The sequence below is a fragment of the Erythrolamprus reginae genome, chromosome 4 (assembly GCF_031021105.1).
Source record: "Erythrolamprus reginae isolate rEryReg1 chromosome 4, rEryReg1.hap1, whole genome shotgun sequence".
NCBI lineage: Eukaryota > Metazoa > Chordata > Lepidosauria > Squamata > Dipsadidae > Erythrolamprus > Erythrolamprus reginae.
In genome coordinates, this window is record NC_091953.1 from 53,200,025 (window position 1) to 53,220,757 (window position 20,733).

Sequence of the window (20,733 nt, forward strand, 5' to 3'; positions counted from 1 at the left end):
TACAGAGCATTTTAATGACAGGAAATAAAAGTGAAATATATTTTTCACTTTTCAGAAACATTTATATTGCTTTTTATTTAAGCATGACTATCAAAATCCTACACTATTCTAAGTTTTTGTGTACATGTGTTTATTTGTGTGTGTGTGGTGTTTGCATGCATGTGTGTTAGTATGTTTTAAGTATAAGATTTTTTTTAAAGCATTTGGAGAAGTCAGTACACTGGCATATGGAAATTAGCAGCGAGATGAAGAATTTTGAGCATTTTTAGCAGAAGACAAGAAGAAAAACTATGTAAATTGAGCCAGATTCAAAAGCTGCAGTTACCCCATTTGAATCTACTATACATAAATGAAGTGAAACAAAAAATAAACTCAACTCCTAATAAATGAAGACTTCTGCTGTGAGAGAAGTTCTCTAAGGATGGGAACTAGCCTGAGTCCGACTGTTCAGAAGACTAAACCTCTGATCCCAGTGACTGACCCAGATTGGATCAACTCATAACCACTATGATCTTTACTTTCTTCAAAGTTGTTTGTTTATCTATTTTTTATCCATTTGTTTTTTTTATTTATATATTGTATTTCTCAGGCAACCATGCTAGCTAGAAGAAGAAAAAAGGAAAAACAAATACATATAGTGCAATGACTTCATCATGTATTGTACTATGTGTATACAGTGGAACCCCGACATAAGAGCTGCTCTACTTAAGAGCAACTCGAGATAAGAGCTGGGAGGGGGGAGATATTTTTGTTCTACTTACAAGCCCAAATTCGAGATACAAGCGCCAAGGAGCTGTCTCCTGAAGCCAAATGCTAACTTCCGCGTTTGGCTTCAGGAGACAGCTGCGAAGCGGCGCGCGTGTTTTAAAAGGTTGCAGCCGGCCTGGGGGGCTCGGGGGGGTGCTTGCAGCTTTCTTTCTTGCTCTTTTTCTTTCTCTCTTTTACCTTCCCTTCCTCTATTTCTTCTTTTCTTTCTCCTTCCCACCTTCTTCCCTCCCTCCCTCCCTCCCTTCACTCATTCCTCTCTTACTCTCCCCTTTCATAAGTTTCCTTGCTTCCTTCCTCTGTTCCTGTCCCTTCCCCCTTTCTTTCTTTCTTTCTTTCTTTCTTTCTTTCTTTCTCTCTCTTACCTTCCCTTCCTCTATTTCTTCTTTTCTTTCTCCTTCCCACCTTCTTCCCTCCCTCCCTCCCTTCACTCATTCCTCTCTTACTCTCCCCTTTCATAAGTTTCCTTGCTTCCTTCCTCTGTTCCTGTCCCTTCCCTCTTTCCTTCCTTCCTTCCTTCCCACCCTCCGTCCATTCATTCACCCATTCCTCTCTTGATCGCTTAAAGCCGGTCCCTGGTGCAAAAAGGGTTGGGGACCTCTGTCCTACAGGATTGGGTGGCAGAGAAGTTGAACATATGTAAATTTAAAAGTTTAAGAAAGTTTACAAGTTAAGTGAAAGAAACTTCATTATTCATTTATATGTACATGTACATTTCTTCATTAAAAACATGTCTTTCTGCATAATTTAGACTAACTTTGTGAGGAACCAATTAAAATAATTTACATTAATTCCTATGGGGAAAAGTCGTTCGAGATAAGAGCTGCTCGACTTAAGAGCCCAGGTCCGGAACGAATTAAACTCGTATCTCGAGGTACCACTGTATTGATATATACCCACTAAAACCCTCATTGTGTATTGGACTAAATAAATAAATAAATAAATAAATAAATAAATAAATAAATAAATAAATAAATAAATAAATAAATAAATAAATAAATAAATAAATAAATAAATAAATAAATAAATAAATAAATAAATAAATAAATGACATACAGTACTTGAGGTTCACAATTTTTAATAATGCTTCTTTGATTTATAGCCTGTAAAAAGGCTATATGTTCTTCTTCATAGTTGATCTTATCTTAGGTTTTATAATTCTTTTCCCATTTGCAACAATGCTCATTTTTCTTTGGTTGCACAGCAGCTTGTATCAAGTTCTTTTCTTCTCTTTTGTTTCCTAAAACTTCTTTGTGGATTCTGTGGTCTTTAGGGCTCTCTAATCTCCAATCACCTTCTTCTGCATAATTGTATAGTGTGTATTTTAGTTGCATAACGGTAAGATATAATTAAAGTTTTAAAATTAGGAGCAATGTTTTTCTTAAAATATAGGTGGTTAGGAATCAGACTAAGATGAATGCTTCAATTCTTACAAAAATGATATGTTTGGGTAGCTTAAGAGTTAATTTCTCATATTTAAAGCCAAAAAAGGGTGTAGGTGGGAGAGTATCAAACTGAAACATGACTCTCAACATAGTATTCTTAACTGAATTCAGTTCAACAACAACAAAAAAGCCCTTTCACAAACCATTTTTGCTTATCTTTAATTTTAAAATTGTATACAATTTTTCTTTATACAGTATTCAATAAAAACAAGTATTAGAAAAATATTGTAAATATCAAATATTTTTATGTTATTTGATTATATTTCTACATTGTTGAATTGATATTTTTGGTGAGCTGCTAGGAGTCAGGCTGAAACAGCAGAAAGTCATGATAAGAAACAAAATAAATATACAATGTATCAGTGATAAGAAAAAACAACAGAACAGAAGCAATAGATAGAAGCTTGTTAATGAGAGATCCAATCTGGAACTAAGGAGACATTTCCGGACAATAAGATCAATTAATCAATGGAACAGTTTATTTCTCAGAGTTGTGGGTGCTCCATTGCTGGAGGTCTTCAAGAAAATATTGGAAAAACATTGGATTTGCAATAGGTTTTCCTTTCTTGGGCACAGGATTGGAATGGAAGGTCTCCAGTCCTATGATTCTGTGAAATAAGAAATATTTTAAAAGGTATACTGTATAGATGATAAAATCCTAACAATATATAGTATTTCTGAAATATATTCTGTTACACAATGCAAATCTTTACCCTTTAATGACAAGTGATTGAAATGACACTCTTAAATTACTTGTTTGTTTTCTGGTTCAGTGTTAAATGTTTGTTTCTTATATGATATGTAAGTTACAAAAAGTTGCTGTGTAGCAAAACAAATAAACAAACTTAATAAATTGCACAATAAAACGTAGAGGTTGCAGCCAAGTTATAAAAAACCTGAGGTGAGTTATTTTTTCCATTATTAAATATTCTAAATTTGGCTATGGATAGTTCCCTTAACTATTTTAATTCTGGATACTGTTAATAGATGACATCTAAGAACTGTATGTCGTATTTCTCCAGTTATTCTAGGACTGTTGTCCTATGATATCTTTAACAGAATTAAGTAGTTGTTCCAGAACTGTTAAAGAACCACAATGTATTTTTTGTTTTTGTTTCTGTCACTTTTTGATTGTTATTTCTGGAATTCTTTATGGTAACCAAAAACATGTCATGTGATCATACCAACTTATAATAGTAGTCTCTGTTGCCTTTGTTACATGAATTCTGCCTAATCACAGCATTCTGAGATTACATGACAGCAATTTGCAACCTCCTGCCCCATTCTCCATTGATTCTGATGGTCACAAGCCCGCCACAAATGGTGATCACATGACCATGGTACACTGCAATGTCATAACTGCTAGCCAGTTGCTAAGCACCAGAAGCACTATTATATGACCATAGAGGCAATGTTTTGGTTGCAACTAGGAGAACCCATTGTAAGTCCCATTCATTCAACACCATCATACTTTTGAAACATTGTTGAACAAGCGGACCTTAAGCAAGGACTCTGGTCTTTATCAAGACAACCTGAAATAAAAACATACAAAATGCGTTCCAAAAGTAATGCAATTTTTTTTAAAAGTAATTTATTGAACAGATTTGCACAAACACTTAAAATTCTTCAAAGTACTGTTCTTGGGCCTCTACACATTTTTTCCAGCGAGTCTGCCATGATCGGTACACGCCCTGGAAGGCGTCTTCAGGGACGAAAAATCCGAGGGAACAAAAAGAAGTCTGCTGGGGCAATGTCAGGACTATTGGGGGCAGCACTGGCACCTGGTGTTTGGCCAGAAACTCGCGAACTCATAGCACATTGTGGCAAGGCATGTTTTTCATCCATAGAAGAGATCCAATCAGCCGTGACAAAGACCTTGCAAGAAGTCCCCAAAGACACCTTCCAGGGCACATACCAGTCATTGCAGAGTCGCTGTAAAAAATGTGTAGAGGCCCAAGGACAGTTCTTTGAAGAATTTTAAGTGTTTGTGCAAATCTGTTCATTAAATTGCTTTTTTAAAAATTGCATTACTTTTGGAACGCACCCTGTAACTATCCAACAAACCAGCAGAAATTGCTGATTGCAGAAAGCCTAGTACAGTATATAAAAATAGGGAAATCATACTTTTAAAAAATTTAATAGGAGTAAAATATATTTGATTAGAATTTAGTTAAGATTCTAAAGCCTAGTTGTTATGCTTTGACATCATGGTATCCAAGGATAGTGAATACAGAAAATTGGTGCCTTGAAGATATTCCAAAATATAATCCTGTTGAGAAGGAATTTTAAAAGGGGTCAATTTAATGTAAAGCAGATTAAAGGAAGTACTGAGGTCTTACTGATATGATAAAACAGTGATATCTGTGCCACATAAGGATAACAAAGGGTGGGATTAAATTGTTCTATTGTGCCCACATCTGGACTTCCCAATGGCTATGAATTTTGACTTGATTAATTTATTAACTTAGCACTATACATACTTTTTGAATGCTGATATTTATTAAGTCAAGTTAATGAATTACTTGTATCATCTCTCATTTTAATATTTTGTTGACTATTTTAATCAACAAATTAATATATGCATATGTTCAAAATGTACATTTTGAATCTTAGGTTTTAAATCACCTTCAATTTTTTCCACGAGTTCAGTCAAAAAATTTTAAGAGAGAGAGGGACAGAGAGAGACAGAGACAGAGAGCTTAAAGCTGTTATAAAAGCAACTGGCACTGAATAGAAATAATGTTTCTTTCATTTAAAACTATGGTGATCATATCTTTACATAGATGCTTCAACAGTTTCAACAATATGAGTCACTTTGGGGACCTATTACAGGAGTTTGGCTACTATTCTTTATCTTCCTTACTGGAAAACAACTGAAAAACAATTGGCTTGCAGGGATCTATAAGTTTGTTTAAGTTATTTTTTATCTTGTCAGGCTAAGATACTTTTTTGTTGTTGTTTTGGTTTAGGAAAATCCAATATTCAATCATTGTCTTTTATCTCAGGAAAAAAGATACAAGATGACAGACACAGAGGCAGAAACAGCAAAATGGTTTTTTATTTCCTTTACATATTCACTAGCTCTAACTAGCATTAAGCACAGCTTTCCAAGGCTTTTTTTCCTATGATAAAAATAAGATCAATTTAAAAATTACTTATGTGGAAAGAGTATTTTCAATACTTTTCTAAAACATTTGCAGTGGGAGTTTTTATTACTTAAAAGGTTACCTCAAGGAAATTTATAAGTAAAAAATGAAAAATATTTTTGGTCCCTGAAAATTTGCATAAATTAACCTAAAATGTAAGCAAAATGTTTGAGAGCTTGCAAACATAAATATGATGATGGTGGTGGTGGTGGTGGTGGTGGTGGTGATAAAAACATATAGGGGGAACATTCTCTCAATTCAGATTTGATACAAAGAGTGAAATAAATATGACTTTTCTTAATTTTCACATCTTCAAACAAGAATGTTGTATCAGAAACAGAACTGAAAAATTCAAAACAAAGATAATTTTACACAAAAATTACCAAAAATGGTAAAATAATACTTGTATGTGTATGCTACTTAGGTCCAAAACTGTATGTGGGTCTAAGAAAGAGAAATGGATATGTGGATAGAAGAGTGTCATTCCTAACTTTTAAAGTAAAGGACAAATTATTTTCTGAAGAATTTGAAAGCCATTTTTTGCTGAAAGCTACACAGATAAACCAGAAATACATCTTGGACTAATGCAGTTAAAACTATTTTCATAACTCTTATATGTACATGACCATGAAGCGAAAAGAAGGTCAATTTGAAGACAATTTTAGTTTTTAAAATATTTCTGCCAAAATCAAATTATTTTCTTCTTACCCGGCTTTTTTTAAAGTATTGTTGGATTATGTCCCCCATCAGTATTCCAATATCAACTTTCAGTTGTGCCATCAGGATATGTACAAATAATTCATGCCTTGTCCCACGTTGTTCTGTATATTTGCATGATTGTACTTCTTGATTAGAAGCTGGAAGAAGAAACATGGTAGAAGCCAGTGGTTTAAGCTTTCTACGTCTTATCCTCTGTCCATTCCCTATGCTTCAATGTAATCCCACATTTTTAAGCAATAACCATAATTCTGTTTTGTGTTCTGTGAACAGTGCTATTGTTCTAATCTACTCCTGGTTATAGTCACAAAAGATTTATTCAAAATTCTAATAGAATAAATATGATTTTTCATAGGGCCAGCCCTCATAAAAGAATACACTTTGTATTTCATTTATCATCCTTGTCCAACTCCCTTTGATTGGCATTTTGCTTTTAACTACTCACTTCCCACATATGAACATTTATTTTCCATTCCTAATTTTTTTTATTGCTGTCTTGACTCTCAGACTCTTTCGTTTTACTTTAGGCTTCATCAGTATCTACTTTATGTCAGTTTAAAAAAACCAAAAACAGATATAGTTGCTTTGTAATCAAACATGAATGTTTATACAGTGACATAAGCAAATGCCAAACAGCAATGGATAATGTTGCAATGATACGATTAATGAAAAAGTCAGTAAGACTTAATCACTCTTGTTTATGTTAAGAATTCAAGTCACTTCTATGGTGATACAATTGCAAGGGAGATTTCCATTGTCCTCTTTCTGAAAATATAATAAATGTGCTTAAAACTCTGTAGGAGTGTAATTTTAAAAAAATGAAAATTGTACCTGGAAATTTATAATTCTGGAACATAACTCCTTCATATTTATATTTTCAAATCTAATAATATACACATCATAAAAAGAAAGAAACTATACAAACTACTACTAAGCAACCTTAATTTGGTAGGTCAGAAGTAAAAATGGCAAAATATGTTTCACAATTTTGGAAAGATTTCTAAATTGACATTTTTATAAAAAATACTGCTAAATTAAAACGTGAATTGTAATGTAGAAAACTGTAACAAAATAAATAAAAATATAATCAAATAGGGCGGTAAAATACTCTCTAACGTATTGAGTCAGATTTATAGGCAGGAAGAAATTTGATGCGGTACGTGTGTGAGAGAGATATATATATATACTGTATAAGTTTTAGTAAACTTTGGAAAATAGCAAAAACTATTTCTTTCTAGGAAAAAACCCCCTCAAATAGATATTTCTAAATATATCTTATTTCAAAGGATGCTTAGCCATTGTCCATTCTACTGCTTCCTTAAGGCCAATGAATACATTGTCCTCAAGGATATAGTAGCAATGTCCCATTTTACATAAATATCATGTGTATGGATATGAACAGGATTTGTTAATCATAAAACTATATTGTGTTAGCTGATAGTATATTAAATTTTAGAGTCCATTCTCAGATTTATTATGGTTAATCTAGGTTTGGTTAACAAATTTTGTCCTCCCTAAATTTCAGTTTCATATTTACATATCTTCTGGTATAAGAAACTATTTTCATTTTTCATGAGCTTGTCTGTGTAAGCAGTAGTACTTAATGAAGTATAATCTGGATATTTACATAGCTGTCATCTTTAAATTAGGTGCAGCTTCAAGATAATATTGTTTAACAATATTTCTGTTGCTCACAATCCATGATGATTGAGACTTGCATTGTCTGTACTATTGATTCTGACAAAGAAATTGTATCTGCCATTGATTAAGGGATATAATTTGCAGGATTTATTTTAATACAGTCTAAACTAATGATTAATTTGATTTTTGCAAAAGAAAAGTATACACAGTACTTCACAGAAGTTTGGCATTATTAATAACATTTTGAAAAACCGCTTCAAATCAGATTTTTAAAAATTGAAAGTATTTTGAAGAAAAGTTGTATCAGTTTCTGCTTCTGATAGTTGTAGATTTCCAATTAACCCTTATAGATGAAATTTTGCTGGTTTTCTTTTCCTGATACCTGTGCTTCACCAATATACTATTGCCTAAAATCTTCTACACAGTAAAGTTTCAGGGTACATACAGATTTGTAGCAGATATTGGAAATAACATGACCTCTGCTTTTATCAGAAACCTTCCCTAGAAATCCCTTCTGTGTAAGAGACAAAGGGAACTCAGTTTAGTTTTTTCCCCCTTTATCAAAGATACTGATTTTTGTTGATTTAATTCTTTTACACAAAATCTCTGCCATTCTAATAAAAATGAAAGACTGTGTTAAACTTATGCAGAAATCAAAAATTATGAACACCTCTTTTGAAAATACATGTTTATGGTAGTTTTGAATTTTTACTTTAGAAAATAGTAAAAAACTTTTTTGTAAAAGTTTTTTACTATTTGCTAAAGTAATAATTGCAAATTTTTAACTTTATTCTTTAGTTATTGTTGTTGATGATGATAAAGATGGAGAGAGCGAGAGAGAGAGAGAGAGCGCTGATAGATTTGTTATCCAACTGTGAATTCTTATTAAAGTATAGTGCTTTTCAGTAAAAGCATTAATTCACAATATTCCACATTATATTTAAAATATTAGTTCCATAGTTTTAAACAATTAGATATATTTATCAATGAAACATTATTCTTAACTCATTCATAAGAAATTCTATTCAAAATAAATCAGTGATATTTGTTTTTCTTAAATAATATATCAGGTATAAGGTTTTAAAATAAGGTCGAGAAAAAAGTTAATTAACTTCATGTGCTTTTCACTTCTTTGAAAAGGTAGGAAATAAAGCAGTTAATAAACTTCCTACACAGCCCCTATATATGCCCAGGACATGGGAAGCTTCCACAGAAGGAATAAAAAGTGGTGTGAATGAAATGGAAAATCATTTTTGAGTTAATACTAAAGCAGCCTGCTCAAAAAGTTCACTCAAATGTTTTGAGTTGGTCGCTTTGTAAACAACATCAATTGAGCTTCAATATTCTTTGTTCCATTAGAATACATTTCATACAATTTTGAGAGATCAGCTGTACAAAACAATTGAATTCCATTGTTGATTCTGAAAACAATCCACCAACCAATTTTCATAAAATTTGATCAAGGCCATAGGTTTTACAATGCTTTTAAATTATAATAAATCCCTACCGCAAACAATGAATATATAATTCTGTTCTTATCAACTGGCATTTGTTTAGATAAGCATGTTTTATATACTGTATATAAAAAGTTGCACTCTGAACAGAAAGAAGTATTTACAATGTCTTTAAATGTGTAGCATGTTGCTTATACAATCAGCAAGATGCCGGACAATGAGAAAGCTAATCTAGCCTCAAGAAATGTGCCATAACTTTTTCTTACTGTTTTCTTTCATTGTTTTGCCAATTTTCTGTAGCAAAGCAACTGATGTTTATGCTTGCACATAAGGGTGTCTGTTGGCTGTTGAACAAAAACAAAAGCAAAAAATAAAGAGAGAGCAAATGCTGTTTCTTAATTATATGAAAAACATGTAACATTAAAAGGAATTATATCATAATAGCCTATGTTTTTATATATAACTTCAGCAGCATTTGCAACTTTTGTGTGAAAAACAAGCTAGATTGTGCCATCCCCTTAAAATAAGGTAGGATCATCATTGGCATCCTTCAGTCTCGAAAGACTATGGTATCATACTCAGGAAAGAGTTCCTAAAATGCTGTATGCAAAGTTGGAATATCCTCTCCAGAGCACGAGGCCTGGGTAGGTTAGTGTTGTGGTTCAGCCTGAGGCTGCTCAGGGACCAGCTGTGTCTCTGCTGGCTCCATGCCCGGAGGAGGATGACAGCGAAGAGGAGGGGGCTGACCAGTCGGACGGGGGAGGCGACACCAGGAATGGGATGAGGATGAACAGCATGAGAGCCCCGGGGGGGGGGGGGCGCCTCTCCCCAGCCAGTAGCTTGGAATCATTAGGTGATGACGCACAAGCTGTCATTGACATGCGACAGAGACGTTCAGAGCAAAGAAAGGAGCAGTTAAAGAAATATTATCACCATTGAATTAGAAACAGCTGGGTTTGGGTGTGGTCCTCATCAGCAGGGTTTAAAAGGCAGGCAAGCCCTTGAAGCCATGTGTAGTGTTATCAATTGGAGTTACAGTGTCCTGCTTTGTTCTCGGTGTCTCTGTTCCTGGCTTGTGGCCCAGCAGTTTGGAAGACCCGTGGGAGGTGTAGGTCTGCTATCTACAGCCTCGGCTTGGCAGCAAGAATCCTGTATTGCTGCATGGACTTTTGCCTTCGTGGATATATCTGAAGATACAACATTTTCCTGTTTGTAAGGACATTTTCTGTTACCTGTGTTTTTCTTGAATTTTATAAACTGCCTTTGCCTTTTACCGGTGTGTTTGGCTTCTCTTTTTGGTTTGGTATTGGCTTCCGGAGTGACCCAGACAGAACAGTTAGTATGGAGGATAGACTGTTACCCAAGCATCATATCCCCCCCCTCTCCATATCTCTGAAATAATCCATTGTAAGAGTAAGCCACATTGCAGATGTTATCAGAACGTGGCTGTACACAGTCGCAAACTATTTCTGGGAATCCGGCTCTGGATTTTGTCTCAAAATTTACTCCTGAAGCCTTTTCCAATGATGGATATAGCCACAAGGCAGTGGAGATTTGGAGTCAGAGTTTCCCTTGTCCAGTAGATGGTTTTGTTGCTTTTATCTACCATTGGAGAATAGAGCCCACTTCCACCTTCAAAACCGTTTACCATCTTCTACTGTAATCCTGGGAGGTGCTACCAGTTGGGCCACCTGGACCAAGGTTTTTTTAATGAGATATATTCCTCCAACACGGTGGTATAATGGACAAGGATCTTTCAAGTATCCATGTAAATTTGGACAACTTCTCTTCCCACAATCAGGATCGGGAATTGGGGGGGGGGGAAGCAGCCCTATTTCTCACTGGTGGCAAAAAGCAGGATCAGGAATGGAGGGGGGTGGGAGGAAAGCAGCTCAACTGCCGGTCAGTAGCAAAAGGCAGGATCGGGAATTGGGAGGAGGGGGAGAAAAGCAACCCAGGCAGGATAATAGAAATGAAATTCCCTATCCGCCTGCATAAATTCATAGCAAATTTTAAAACAAAATGAGCAATGTTATCAGTTATCAGATAAATTAGCAGTATTGAAGCAGTGTTGTTGTGGTGCAAGTGAAATTATTACTTTTCTCTAAACTCTCATTCTTCCATCACCCCTCCAGAGCTGTGGTAGTGCAATAATTAAAATGTCATATCACAGGCTAACTCTGCCCACTGCCAGGAGTTTGACCCTGTCCAGCTCAAAGTTGACTCAGCCTTCCATTCTTCCAACATTGGCAAAATGAAGCCCAGATTATTGGGGGCAGTATGCTGACTCTCTAAACCTCTTAGAGAGGACTGTAAAGCACTATGAAGTATAAGTTCTATTGCTATTTCTATCAAGTCCAGATCAGTAATAACAAGGATAAGATCAGTATCTGCTGCACCATGGACAAGACTGTAAAAAAGAGCTTCAAAATCACCACTCACAAAACAGGTTAAACGCAGTGATCAGGTTGCTATCCTTTTTTTTATCCTGAAATGAATGAATGAATGAATGAATGAATGAATGAATGAATGAATGATTTGTTTTTTAAAAGTATCTCAAAGGTATAAGAAGATGAAAATAAGTTGATGTTTTAAGTATAATTTAAAAGATATAAAAATTATTTGATTACCCTTTCCACTGGTTTAAAAGAAAAAGGAGAAATACATTGGTCAGTCACTGAGGCTGCCCAAGATCCATTCCTGGTATTTCCTAATTTCCTTGAAAGTATTTAAGATTAAAAGAATCTGCAAAAGTGTATAATGCATTCTTTGCATTAAAATCTCTGTATAGATGAAATGTTTTTAAAAATTATATTATGAAAAATGCTTCTTTTTTCTCCCTCTCCCTTTGAGGCAGCTTTTAAAAACTTTTTTGGGTCTGGTCCTCTTAAATTTATCTTAGTGTTATGATGGTATCAATTTTGATAGTAGGTTTTTTGGCATTACACATTTCTCCATCCTTTTGTAACCTTGTTTATTTATGGTATCTGGAAGTATTAGACTGACATAATTATTATTCTCCTATTTCTTATTTGTTGCTTTTGCAAGTACTGTTAAAATTTTTATTGGTAAGCTATATTCAATGTGAATTTATTCAGATTTCAATTAAATAGTGAACATTTTATTTAGTATAATTAATTAAATCATAATTTTGATCTGCAAACAGTTAGTGACCACTGAAATACAAGTTGAATATTTAAGTACCATATATTATTCTTTTTTCAACAACAAAATGAAGAAATTCTACCAACAACAAAAATAAAACCTTTTCTTACATGGAAAATTACTGTGACACTTTATTTTAATTGTATTTTATTTTCTTTAAGCTATTTTGAAGACGTAAAAATCTGATAAAGCTATAATTCAGAATATATTTTCAAATATTTTCTATGCTAAATGTTTTCTTTTTTGTAATCGTCACAATGTTCTTCCTTCTTAAACTAGAGGCTATCAACACCTCATAGCTCTTTCCTGAAGAAAAATGCCAGACATTTTTAAACATTATAGATCAGATTAGCTGTTATCATGAGCAAGCACCAACATGGACAGCTGCAAATCCAGATAGCATGAACAGTGATGAGAGATGCTATGAATTATTGTCCAGCAATACTTGTATCCCACATTCTTTCCCATTCAAGAATGGAAATGACTTTTTGAGTTCTATCTAGAAAATATTATTATTATTATTATTATTATTATTATTATTATTATTATTATTATTATTGTTGTTGTTGTTGTTTTATTTTTATTGTTTTCTAAGAACACAGACAAAGGAAAAAGAGGTTTATTTTCTCTGTGTTGCATAAACCAGTGGAATGTAAAAGAAGACAGAATATATTTAGAGCTCCTATAATGGGAGTACTCTAAAAAGAATATCAGTGGTTTGGATCACTGAACTATGCTATTTGACACACTTTAAATTGACAATTTTAATATGTGTTGAGTAGTTACTGAAATAGGAAAGGGACAAATGAGGATTATAAAGAAGAATTCGAACAACCATAAAGCAGCACGTTCAGGATGAAACAATGGGAGAATTATTCCAAGATATAATTTGGTTTATTACTTTCATTGATTAACTTAAGCCAGTGTCACCTCTTAGTAGTCACACAATTTTCCAGGATGATCTGTCCAAATCTTGTTTTTGTTCCAATAGTACGCTCACAAATACTGTAATCAAATCAATCCATATTGCTGCAGGTCATCCTTTTCAACTTCCTTTCTACCTTTCCCAGCAGTGTCAAAAATATGGTAATTTGAACCTGGTTATTTATTTTTCAAGTGATAACTCTAGATGCATTTGTTACATTATGCAACAGAACTCACAGTAATATTTAGCAATGAAGGCAGAAGTATCTGCTACGAGCCTCGGATAGGGGCGGCATACAAATCTAATAAATAAATAAATAATAAATAAATAAATATATGTAGGCGGAAATTTGTTAATTTTTAGGCCAAGTAATCAATCCATATACTTCTCCTTACTATATCAAATTTTGGCAGTCTTGTCTTGAACCAAAACAACACAACTACTTTGATTGCATGTTTTATCAATTTCAAATTGAAGTTGATCATAATGTTCATCAGCTTCCCCTTATCATCATTAGTAGGAACTCAAACTTGAATAACCAGGACAACTGAAAAATATAAGCAGGCCATCTGAGAAATATAGTTTATACTATTTAATGATCGATTTTATTGTATCCCAATCAGTGATGTCTTGGCATATATATAGACATACACACATACATATATACATACATACATACATACATACATACATACATACATACATACATGATAAATCTCATGATTAATGAATGGTTCAGCATTAACAAAGATATGTTCATTTTCTAATTTTTTATGGATACATCCATGAGTATACCTGTGATGATGTTCAAGGCGTTTTGGTTGTGGATATACAGTATGAGTGCACTTTTGGATATGGGTACAGCCATATTGCTGCATGAAATCTAAATGATTGATTTATTTAATTCAACTTGTATGCTGCCCAACTCCCGAGGGACTCTGAATAGCTATTGCAATTTATATTAATAGCATGTTGCAATTAAGACCATAAACCTGTAATTAACATATCAAAGATTATCAAAGTTGTTACTGACAGAAAAAGTATAATTAAACAATCCATGCAGTATTATACATGGATGGTAATATAAACAACAACAGCAATGCATAGGTACATATACTAAATGTCTACTAAAGATAAGGAAATAAATCTTGGACAAATAAATCTTAAGCTATAAATATGCTGTACAAAACTAGTGTATTTTATGTGATATATTCTAGACTATTTTTGTGAAAAATAGCAAAAACTGGCTGTTTGTAAAGCATGCTTTTATACATTTTTCTGAATAGCAATGAGAGTTAAATGTAATATAAAAGCAGTTTGAAAACGGTGGAACGTGATCCTTAAGATGTAGGTTATAAAACAAAAAATAAGATCAAAAATAAATGTGCAATGAATGAATGTCAATGGAATGAAAAGTTAAGAAGTAATATTAAAAATGATAGCACATTAAGATAGTTTGGATATAGAGACCAATTATTTGCAAACAAATATAAGAAGAAAGAATGAATGGCTCAAAAAGAAGGGGAAGACCTAGAAAGTTGTGATCAAATAGAGGTAAGATTCCTCAAAAGTTTTTTATTCAAGGTAAAATATTCCATATCAAAAGGCAAAGCATAAAGCAGTAGATGTTTGTGGTCATTTCATACCTTAGTCATCTCCCATTTATATTACTGCAATACGCTGTATATCGGGATTCCCTTGGGGATCACTGGAAACTTCTCCTAGTCCAGAATGCAGCAAGGCAGACAGTAATGGGAACTCTTACTTTTAACCATGTAGAATTCTTGTATTGTTCAGAGAGAAGTCTGCTTTATGCATAGTATTAATTTTATTTATAATAAGTTATTAAACTTACCTTAGAGTCTGAAATAATAGGAGAAACCTATGATGCAGATGAGATAAAATTATTCGAGTTTGCTGCACAGTCCACTCTGCCTTCAAATAATGGTAATGGTGGTGGTAGTGGAAAAGGAGGAGGAAGAGGAGGAGGAGGAGTGGAGGAGGAGGAGAAAACACTGTGCTATCATGATGGGAATGATTAGCTCCTGTATCTTTTTAAAACTTTAAATATATTTTCAAATATTAGCAATTTAAAAATTGTGAATAAATGAAGACATCATTTTCAATCATTTTGTTAGTGTATAGCAATTTGTGAATAAATGAAGACATTATTTTCAATCATTTTGTTAGTGTATAGCATGGATGTGGTTTAGAAATTATAAAACACACCAAGATAAAGCCTTTTTAACTGTGGAAGCATAAATATATTTCTTGGCAGACTTCTTTAATGAAGGGACATTGAGTTCTTTAGTTCACTTGTGGCACAGCTGTCTATGCCTATAATTTGTGTCTGGATATAGACATACACTAATAAAAGTAGAAAGAAGGTGTAGGGGAACCATTGGAAAGTATCTAGGCATTTGAACAGGTTGGGGATGTTGTTTTTAATTTATAAAAACAAAATAAGCATTAAATATGCACAATACAATTGTTTAGGAATGTAACTCAGTATAGGCAAGTTCTAAAGTATGGAAGTGTACAAATATTTTAACTGCTGTATTTAGAAGCTGCCCTATTTCTTTCTCTCTCTTTCCCATGTCCTAGTTAGATCCACCTATATCTGCCAAGGAGCAAATGAAAGAATGAACAAGGATCAGATTTACTTTGGGATGCTCCACTCCCCAGACAATGTTACATATGCACATAATTGTGCCTCTGACTAATGGGCAGGTGGCCAGGTAGAAGTTACTATGACTTCTAAGTCTCAGTGGTGATGCATTTTTTAGCTACCGGTATGAAGAGTAGACTGAACATTGAATATAAAGTAGACAACAGAATATTTTCACAGAATATTTTTGCACTCAAGAATGCACTCAATATAAAATAATGCAGTTTTTACCAATTATATTTTGCAATTATGTAACAGACACTAAAAAAACCCACCTGAGTATTTTGCTTATAGCTTTTTTTCTTGAATGTGTCAGAAAATGGTGAATCTTTGTATCCTATTTCAAATACATTCTGTAAGTGATCCTTAAAGCACAGAGTCCCTCCTTCCTTCCCTTCCTCTACCAAGAATTTCCCATTCCAGAGAAGATGAAGGTGTCTATATTGTAGTGTTTGTGTTTTGTTGGAAGGGAAGTTTATATCTCAATTCTGACTGTTGAAAAATACAAGTATCTTGACTTTTTCTGAACAGGCCTTTGACAAGCACAAACCTGGCAACAGCACTCCCTGAGCATGAGTTCATTATAAGCACTGTGTACTCAGCTGGCATTCTGCCTTTTTGTTCCTTTGGCAAGTTTTGCAATCTACATTTATGAAATCAGCACAATGATTCTGTTGTTATTTTTATACAGGGGCTGGTTTGTCTTGCTTCTAGTTCTTCACAGAGAGTTATCACAAGAATTTCTTGGGTGTTGTTCTGTGTGACTAGAATTCTCAAAAAAATAGCAAAAATACAGCAGACCTTATGGTTTTAAGCCTGGATCAGTACCCAGGGAGATATCTATCCTGACTTTGGCAATAAAGTTACTGCAGCTGTTCACAAAAATAATGAAGACATGGTTAGGGTACATCAGACACAGTCCAGTAAGATGAAAAGACTGGTTTCTGCCATGTGATTTGAATGAAAATGTATTGTGATGGCTTTCCCACCCAAACAGATACTGGCATATAGCAGTTTTATTTCAATGCTTTCCTTTTTATTTTTAATTCTGATTGTTTAACTGGTTGCATTTATTTATTTATTTTATTTATTTATTTATTATTTAGATTTGTATGCCACCCCTCTCCGCAGACTCGGGGCGGCTCACAACAGAATACAACAATTCATGACACATCTAAATTATAGTTTAAAATATTTTTAAAAACCCATTTACTAAGCAAACATACACACAAACATACCATGCATAAATTGTATATGCCCGGGGGAGATGTCTCAGTTCCCCCATGCCTGACAACAAAGGTGGGTTTTAAGGAGCTTACGAAAGGCAAGGAGAGTAGGGGCAGTTCTAATCTCTGGGGGGAGTTGGTTCCAGAGAGTTGGGGCCGCCACAGAGAAGGCTCTTGCCCTGGGGCCCACCAACCGACATTGTTTAGTTGACGGGACCCGGAGAAGGCCCACTCTGTGGGACCTAAACGGTCGCTGGGATTCGTGCGGTAGAAGGCCGTTTTGGAGATATTCTGGTCCAGTGCCATGAAGGGCTTTAAAGGTCATAACCAACACTTTGAATTGTGACCGGAAATTGATCAGCAACCAATGTAGACTGCGGAGTGTTGGTGAAACACGGGCATACCTAGGGAAGCCCATGATTGCTCTCGCAGCTGCATTCTGCACAATCTGAAGTTTCCGAACACTTTTCAAAGGTAGCCCCATGTAGAGAGCATTATAGTAGTCGAACCTCGAGGTGATGAGGGCATGAGTGACTGTGAGCAGTGAGTCCCGATCCAGATAGGGCCGCAACTGGTGCACCAGGCGAACCTTGGCAAACGCCCCCCTCGCCACAGGTGAAAGATGGTTCTCTAATGTGAGCTGTGGATCGAGGAGGATGCCCAAGTTGCAGACCCTCTCCGAGGGGGTCAATAATTCCCCCCCAGGGTGATGGACAGACAGATGGGATTGTCCTTGGGAGGCAAAACCCACAGCCACTCCGTCTTATCCGGGTTGAGTTTGAGTCTGTTGACACCCATCCAGACCCCAACAGCCTCCAGACACCGGCACATCACTTCCACTGCTTCGTTGACTGGACATGGGGTGGAGATGTAAAGCTGGGTATCATCAGCCCATGCCCTTGGATGATCTCACCCAGGGCTTTTAAATTCATGTCAGAATACTGCTGAAAATGCAAAAATAAAGATGAAGACCCAAGAATATTATGATTAACTCTTAATTAAGTGATGAAGTAATGCAATTGTCAATTTCCTATTGTCAATTTCCTATTCAGTTAAACTTTGATTATCACTATGACATTACTTATGTGGGGGTTGCTACTAAGGTATGCACGAGTGAGTCAAGCTCCATGAAACTGATAGAATAATTTAGCTTTCTAGTCAGTGCCTGAGACAAAATGCTGATTCTTCTAAAAAGTCTGATTTCTGTATAATAGTATTGCAAATTATTGTGTCATAATATACTTAGAAGCTGCTATAAATAGTGAGTGGATTTCCAGTTGTTAACAGTGTCTTTTTCTAGTTTTGGATTACTTCTCCAAGAAGATGTTTACCGTATTTTTTCATATAGATATACAGTACTTATGGTACTGAATGGTAATGCCAGTATAGCAAATCAGGTCTTTGTAAATGTTTGTTTCTGTATGGTTATGATTGTTTCTGTATGGTTATGATACTATCAATTGCTTTTTAATGATAGTGGGTTTTAACTATAGTTTTTATTGTCAGATTGGTACAGATTGGTACTCCGAAGACCCCGAGTCTTCGGAGTGGTACAGATTGGTACTCCGAAGACCCCGAGTCTTCGGAGAGGGGCGGCATACAAATCTAGATCGAAATTATTATGATGATTAGGATTGTGATTGTGATTACTTGAGTATTTCTAATCAAAATTAATTTTCACTTGAAGACAGAATGTAAAAACAATTCAATATGCAATATTGTTATAGGCCTTATTATGACTCTTTATATTTTGTATTTCTCTTCAAAAAGTAACAACTATGTCTCAGTATGAAAAATATTTTTTAAATTAAACATTATTGATAAAACGTAATCATTATATTCTCTACAGGTTTTTAGATAACTCATAAACAGTTAATATTTCAAATAATTCATTACGTGCTCTCAAATATGGAATTTATTCTATTATTGTGAATTATTTTTGTCTGTTGATTGAAAAGTACTCACAGTTATTGTCAAGTGAAGCTTTGTATTGTCTCTACAGGTTTATAGATCAGTCCATAAACAATTAATACTTCAAATAATTCATTATGTGCTCTCAAATATGGAATTTATTGTGAATTATTTTTGTCTGTTGATTGAAAAGTACTCACAGTTATTGTCAAATGAAGCATTACTTACATTTCACAAACATAAATCCTTAACTAGCATTTTAGCTAAATTATTAAGTAAGTGCTTCAATCTGTCTCTGTATATTGAAATTAAAATATAGGTAATGATTAAGGCAATAGGCTTGAAATTGGGAGAGTGAGAGTTCTAGTGTATGAAGCCACTTGGATGATTTTGGACCAGTTTATTCTTTCTCAGCCCTAGGAAACGGGCAATAGCAGACCACTTCTGAAAGCTGGCCAAGAAAGTTGCAGTCACCAGGATTTCTTTTTAAACAAAAGGGACAAAAAATATTCTTGTTTAGCAACTGCTGTTTAAATTATCACATTCACAAAAACAATAAGAACACCAGTAGAAAAAGATCATTTTCCCTTTTGATGAGATGGTCTTACACCCAAATTTAGTGCCAATTGCTTTAAATATTTCACAAACAGGAAGTTACTGCTTTTATAAACTGATAATTATTATAGTAAAAGTTATCATAGTTTAGGCTACAATATTTAGCAGGGTTATCAAGCATTTACATAGGTTTGTAGCAGTAGTCTCATTGCTAAATAGCACATATTTTGGTTTTATCCATTTAAAAATATTTTCCCTATAACTACTTTTAAGGTAAAAGTATAGTATTCCTTTTTCAAAAAATTATTGGGAAAAAAATAGTTAAGTATATCCTGCCAAAGAATTCAGGAAATGCATCAGTGGGAGAATGACGTGATCCTGTAATATAATTTTTAAAGGGTCTCTTAAAACAGAACTGTTTCATGCTGTATTTCTTAATTCTATTATAGTGTTATGAAAAATAAATGAAAAAAACAGATGAAGAATTTGATCATATAAGAACTAAATAAGGTAATCCAATATTAAATGTATCTTAATATTAAAGTGACCAGATTTTAAGATTGGGAAAGAGGGACACCATTGAGCAGGGGGAGGGGGAACCTAAAAGAGTTTAGCCAAAAATAATTAGGAAACAAAAAAAGTTTTCTCGCTCTCGCTCTCTCTTCCTCCATCCCTTTCTCTCTATTTCTCTCTCTTTCTCTCTCCCTCCCTAGTTCTCTCCCTTCCTTCATTACTCTTTCTTTCTCTCTCTCTCCATCCCTCTTTCTCTCTTCCTTCCTTCCTCTTTTTTTCTCTCTCTTTCTGCCTCCCCCTGTCTTTCTCTCTCCCTCCTTTCCCCCTCTCTCTTTCTCTCTCTCTCTTCCACCCATTCTATTTCTCTTTTTCTCTCACTCCCTTTCTCTCTTTCTCTCTCTTCCTCTCTTTTCTCTCTCTCTTTCTCTCTCTTCCCTGCCACAATGGTGCCCAGGTGGAGGTGAAGGTGGGAGATGAGTTGGAAGGGTGAAGCCAGTCCAAAGGCTCAGCAGGTGCTTCCCTTCTCCTGCGGAGTCTCTGCCCAGTGGACCTGGACAGCCCCCTGACCCGCCCTCCAAGTTCCTCCGCTGCTCTTTCACACA

At 34.6% G+C, this 20,733-nt stretch overlaps 1 long non-coding RNA gene across 3 annotated transcripts in view; it reads left to right on the forward strand.

Moving 5' to 3' along the window:
* Positions 1–20,733, forward strand: part of LOC139166559 (uncharacterized) — a 151,079-nt gene that overhangs the window by 105,320 nt on the left and 25,026 nt on the right. For all 3 annotated transcript variants that reach the window (XR_011558979.1, XR_011558980.1, XR_011558981.1), the window contains exon 4: positions 20,068–20,128. This is a non-coding gene — a long non-coding RNA (uncharacterized lncRNA). The remainder of the gene's footprint in view (positions 1–20,067; positions 20,129–20,733) is intronic.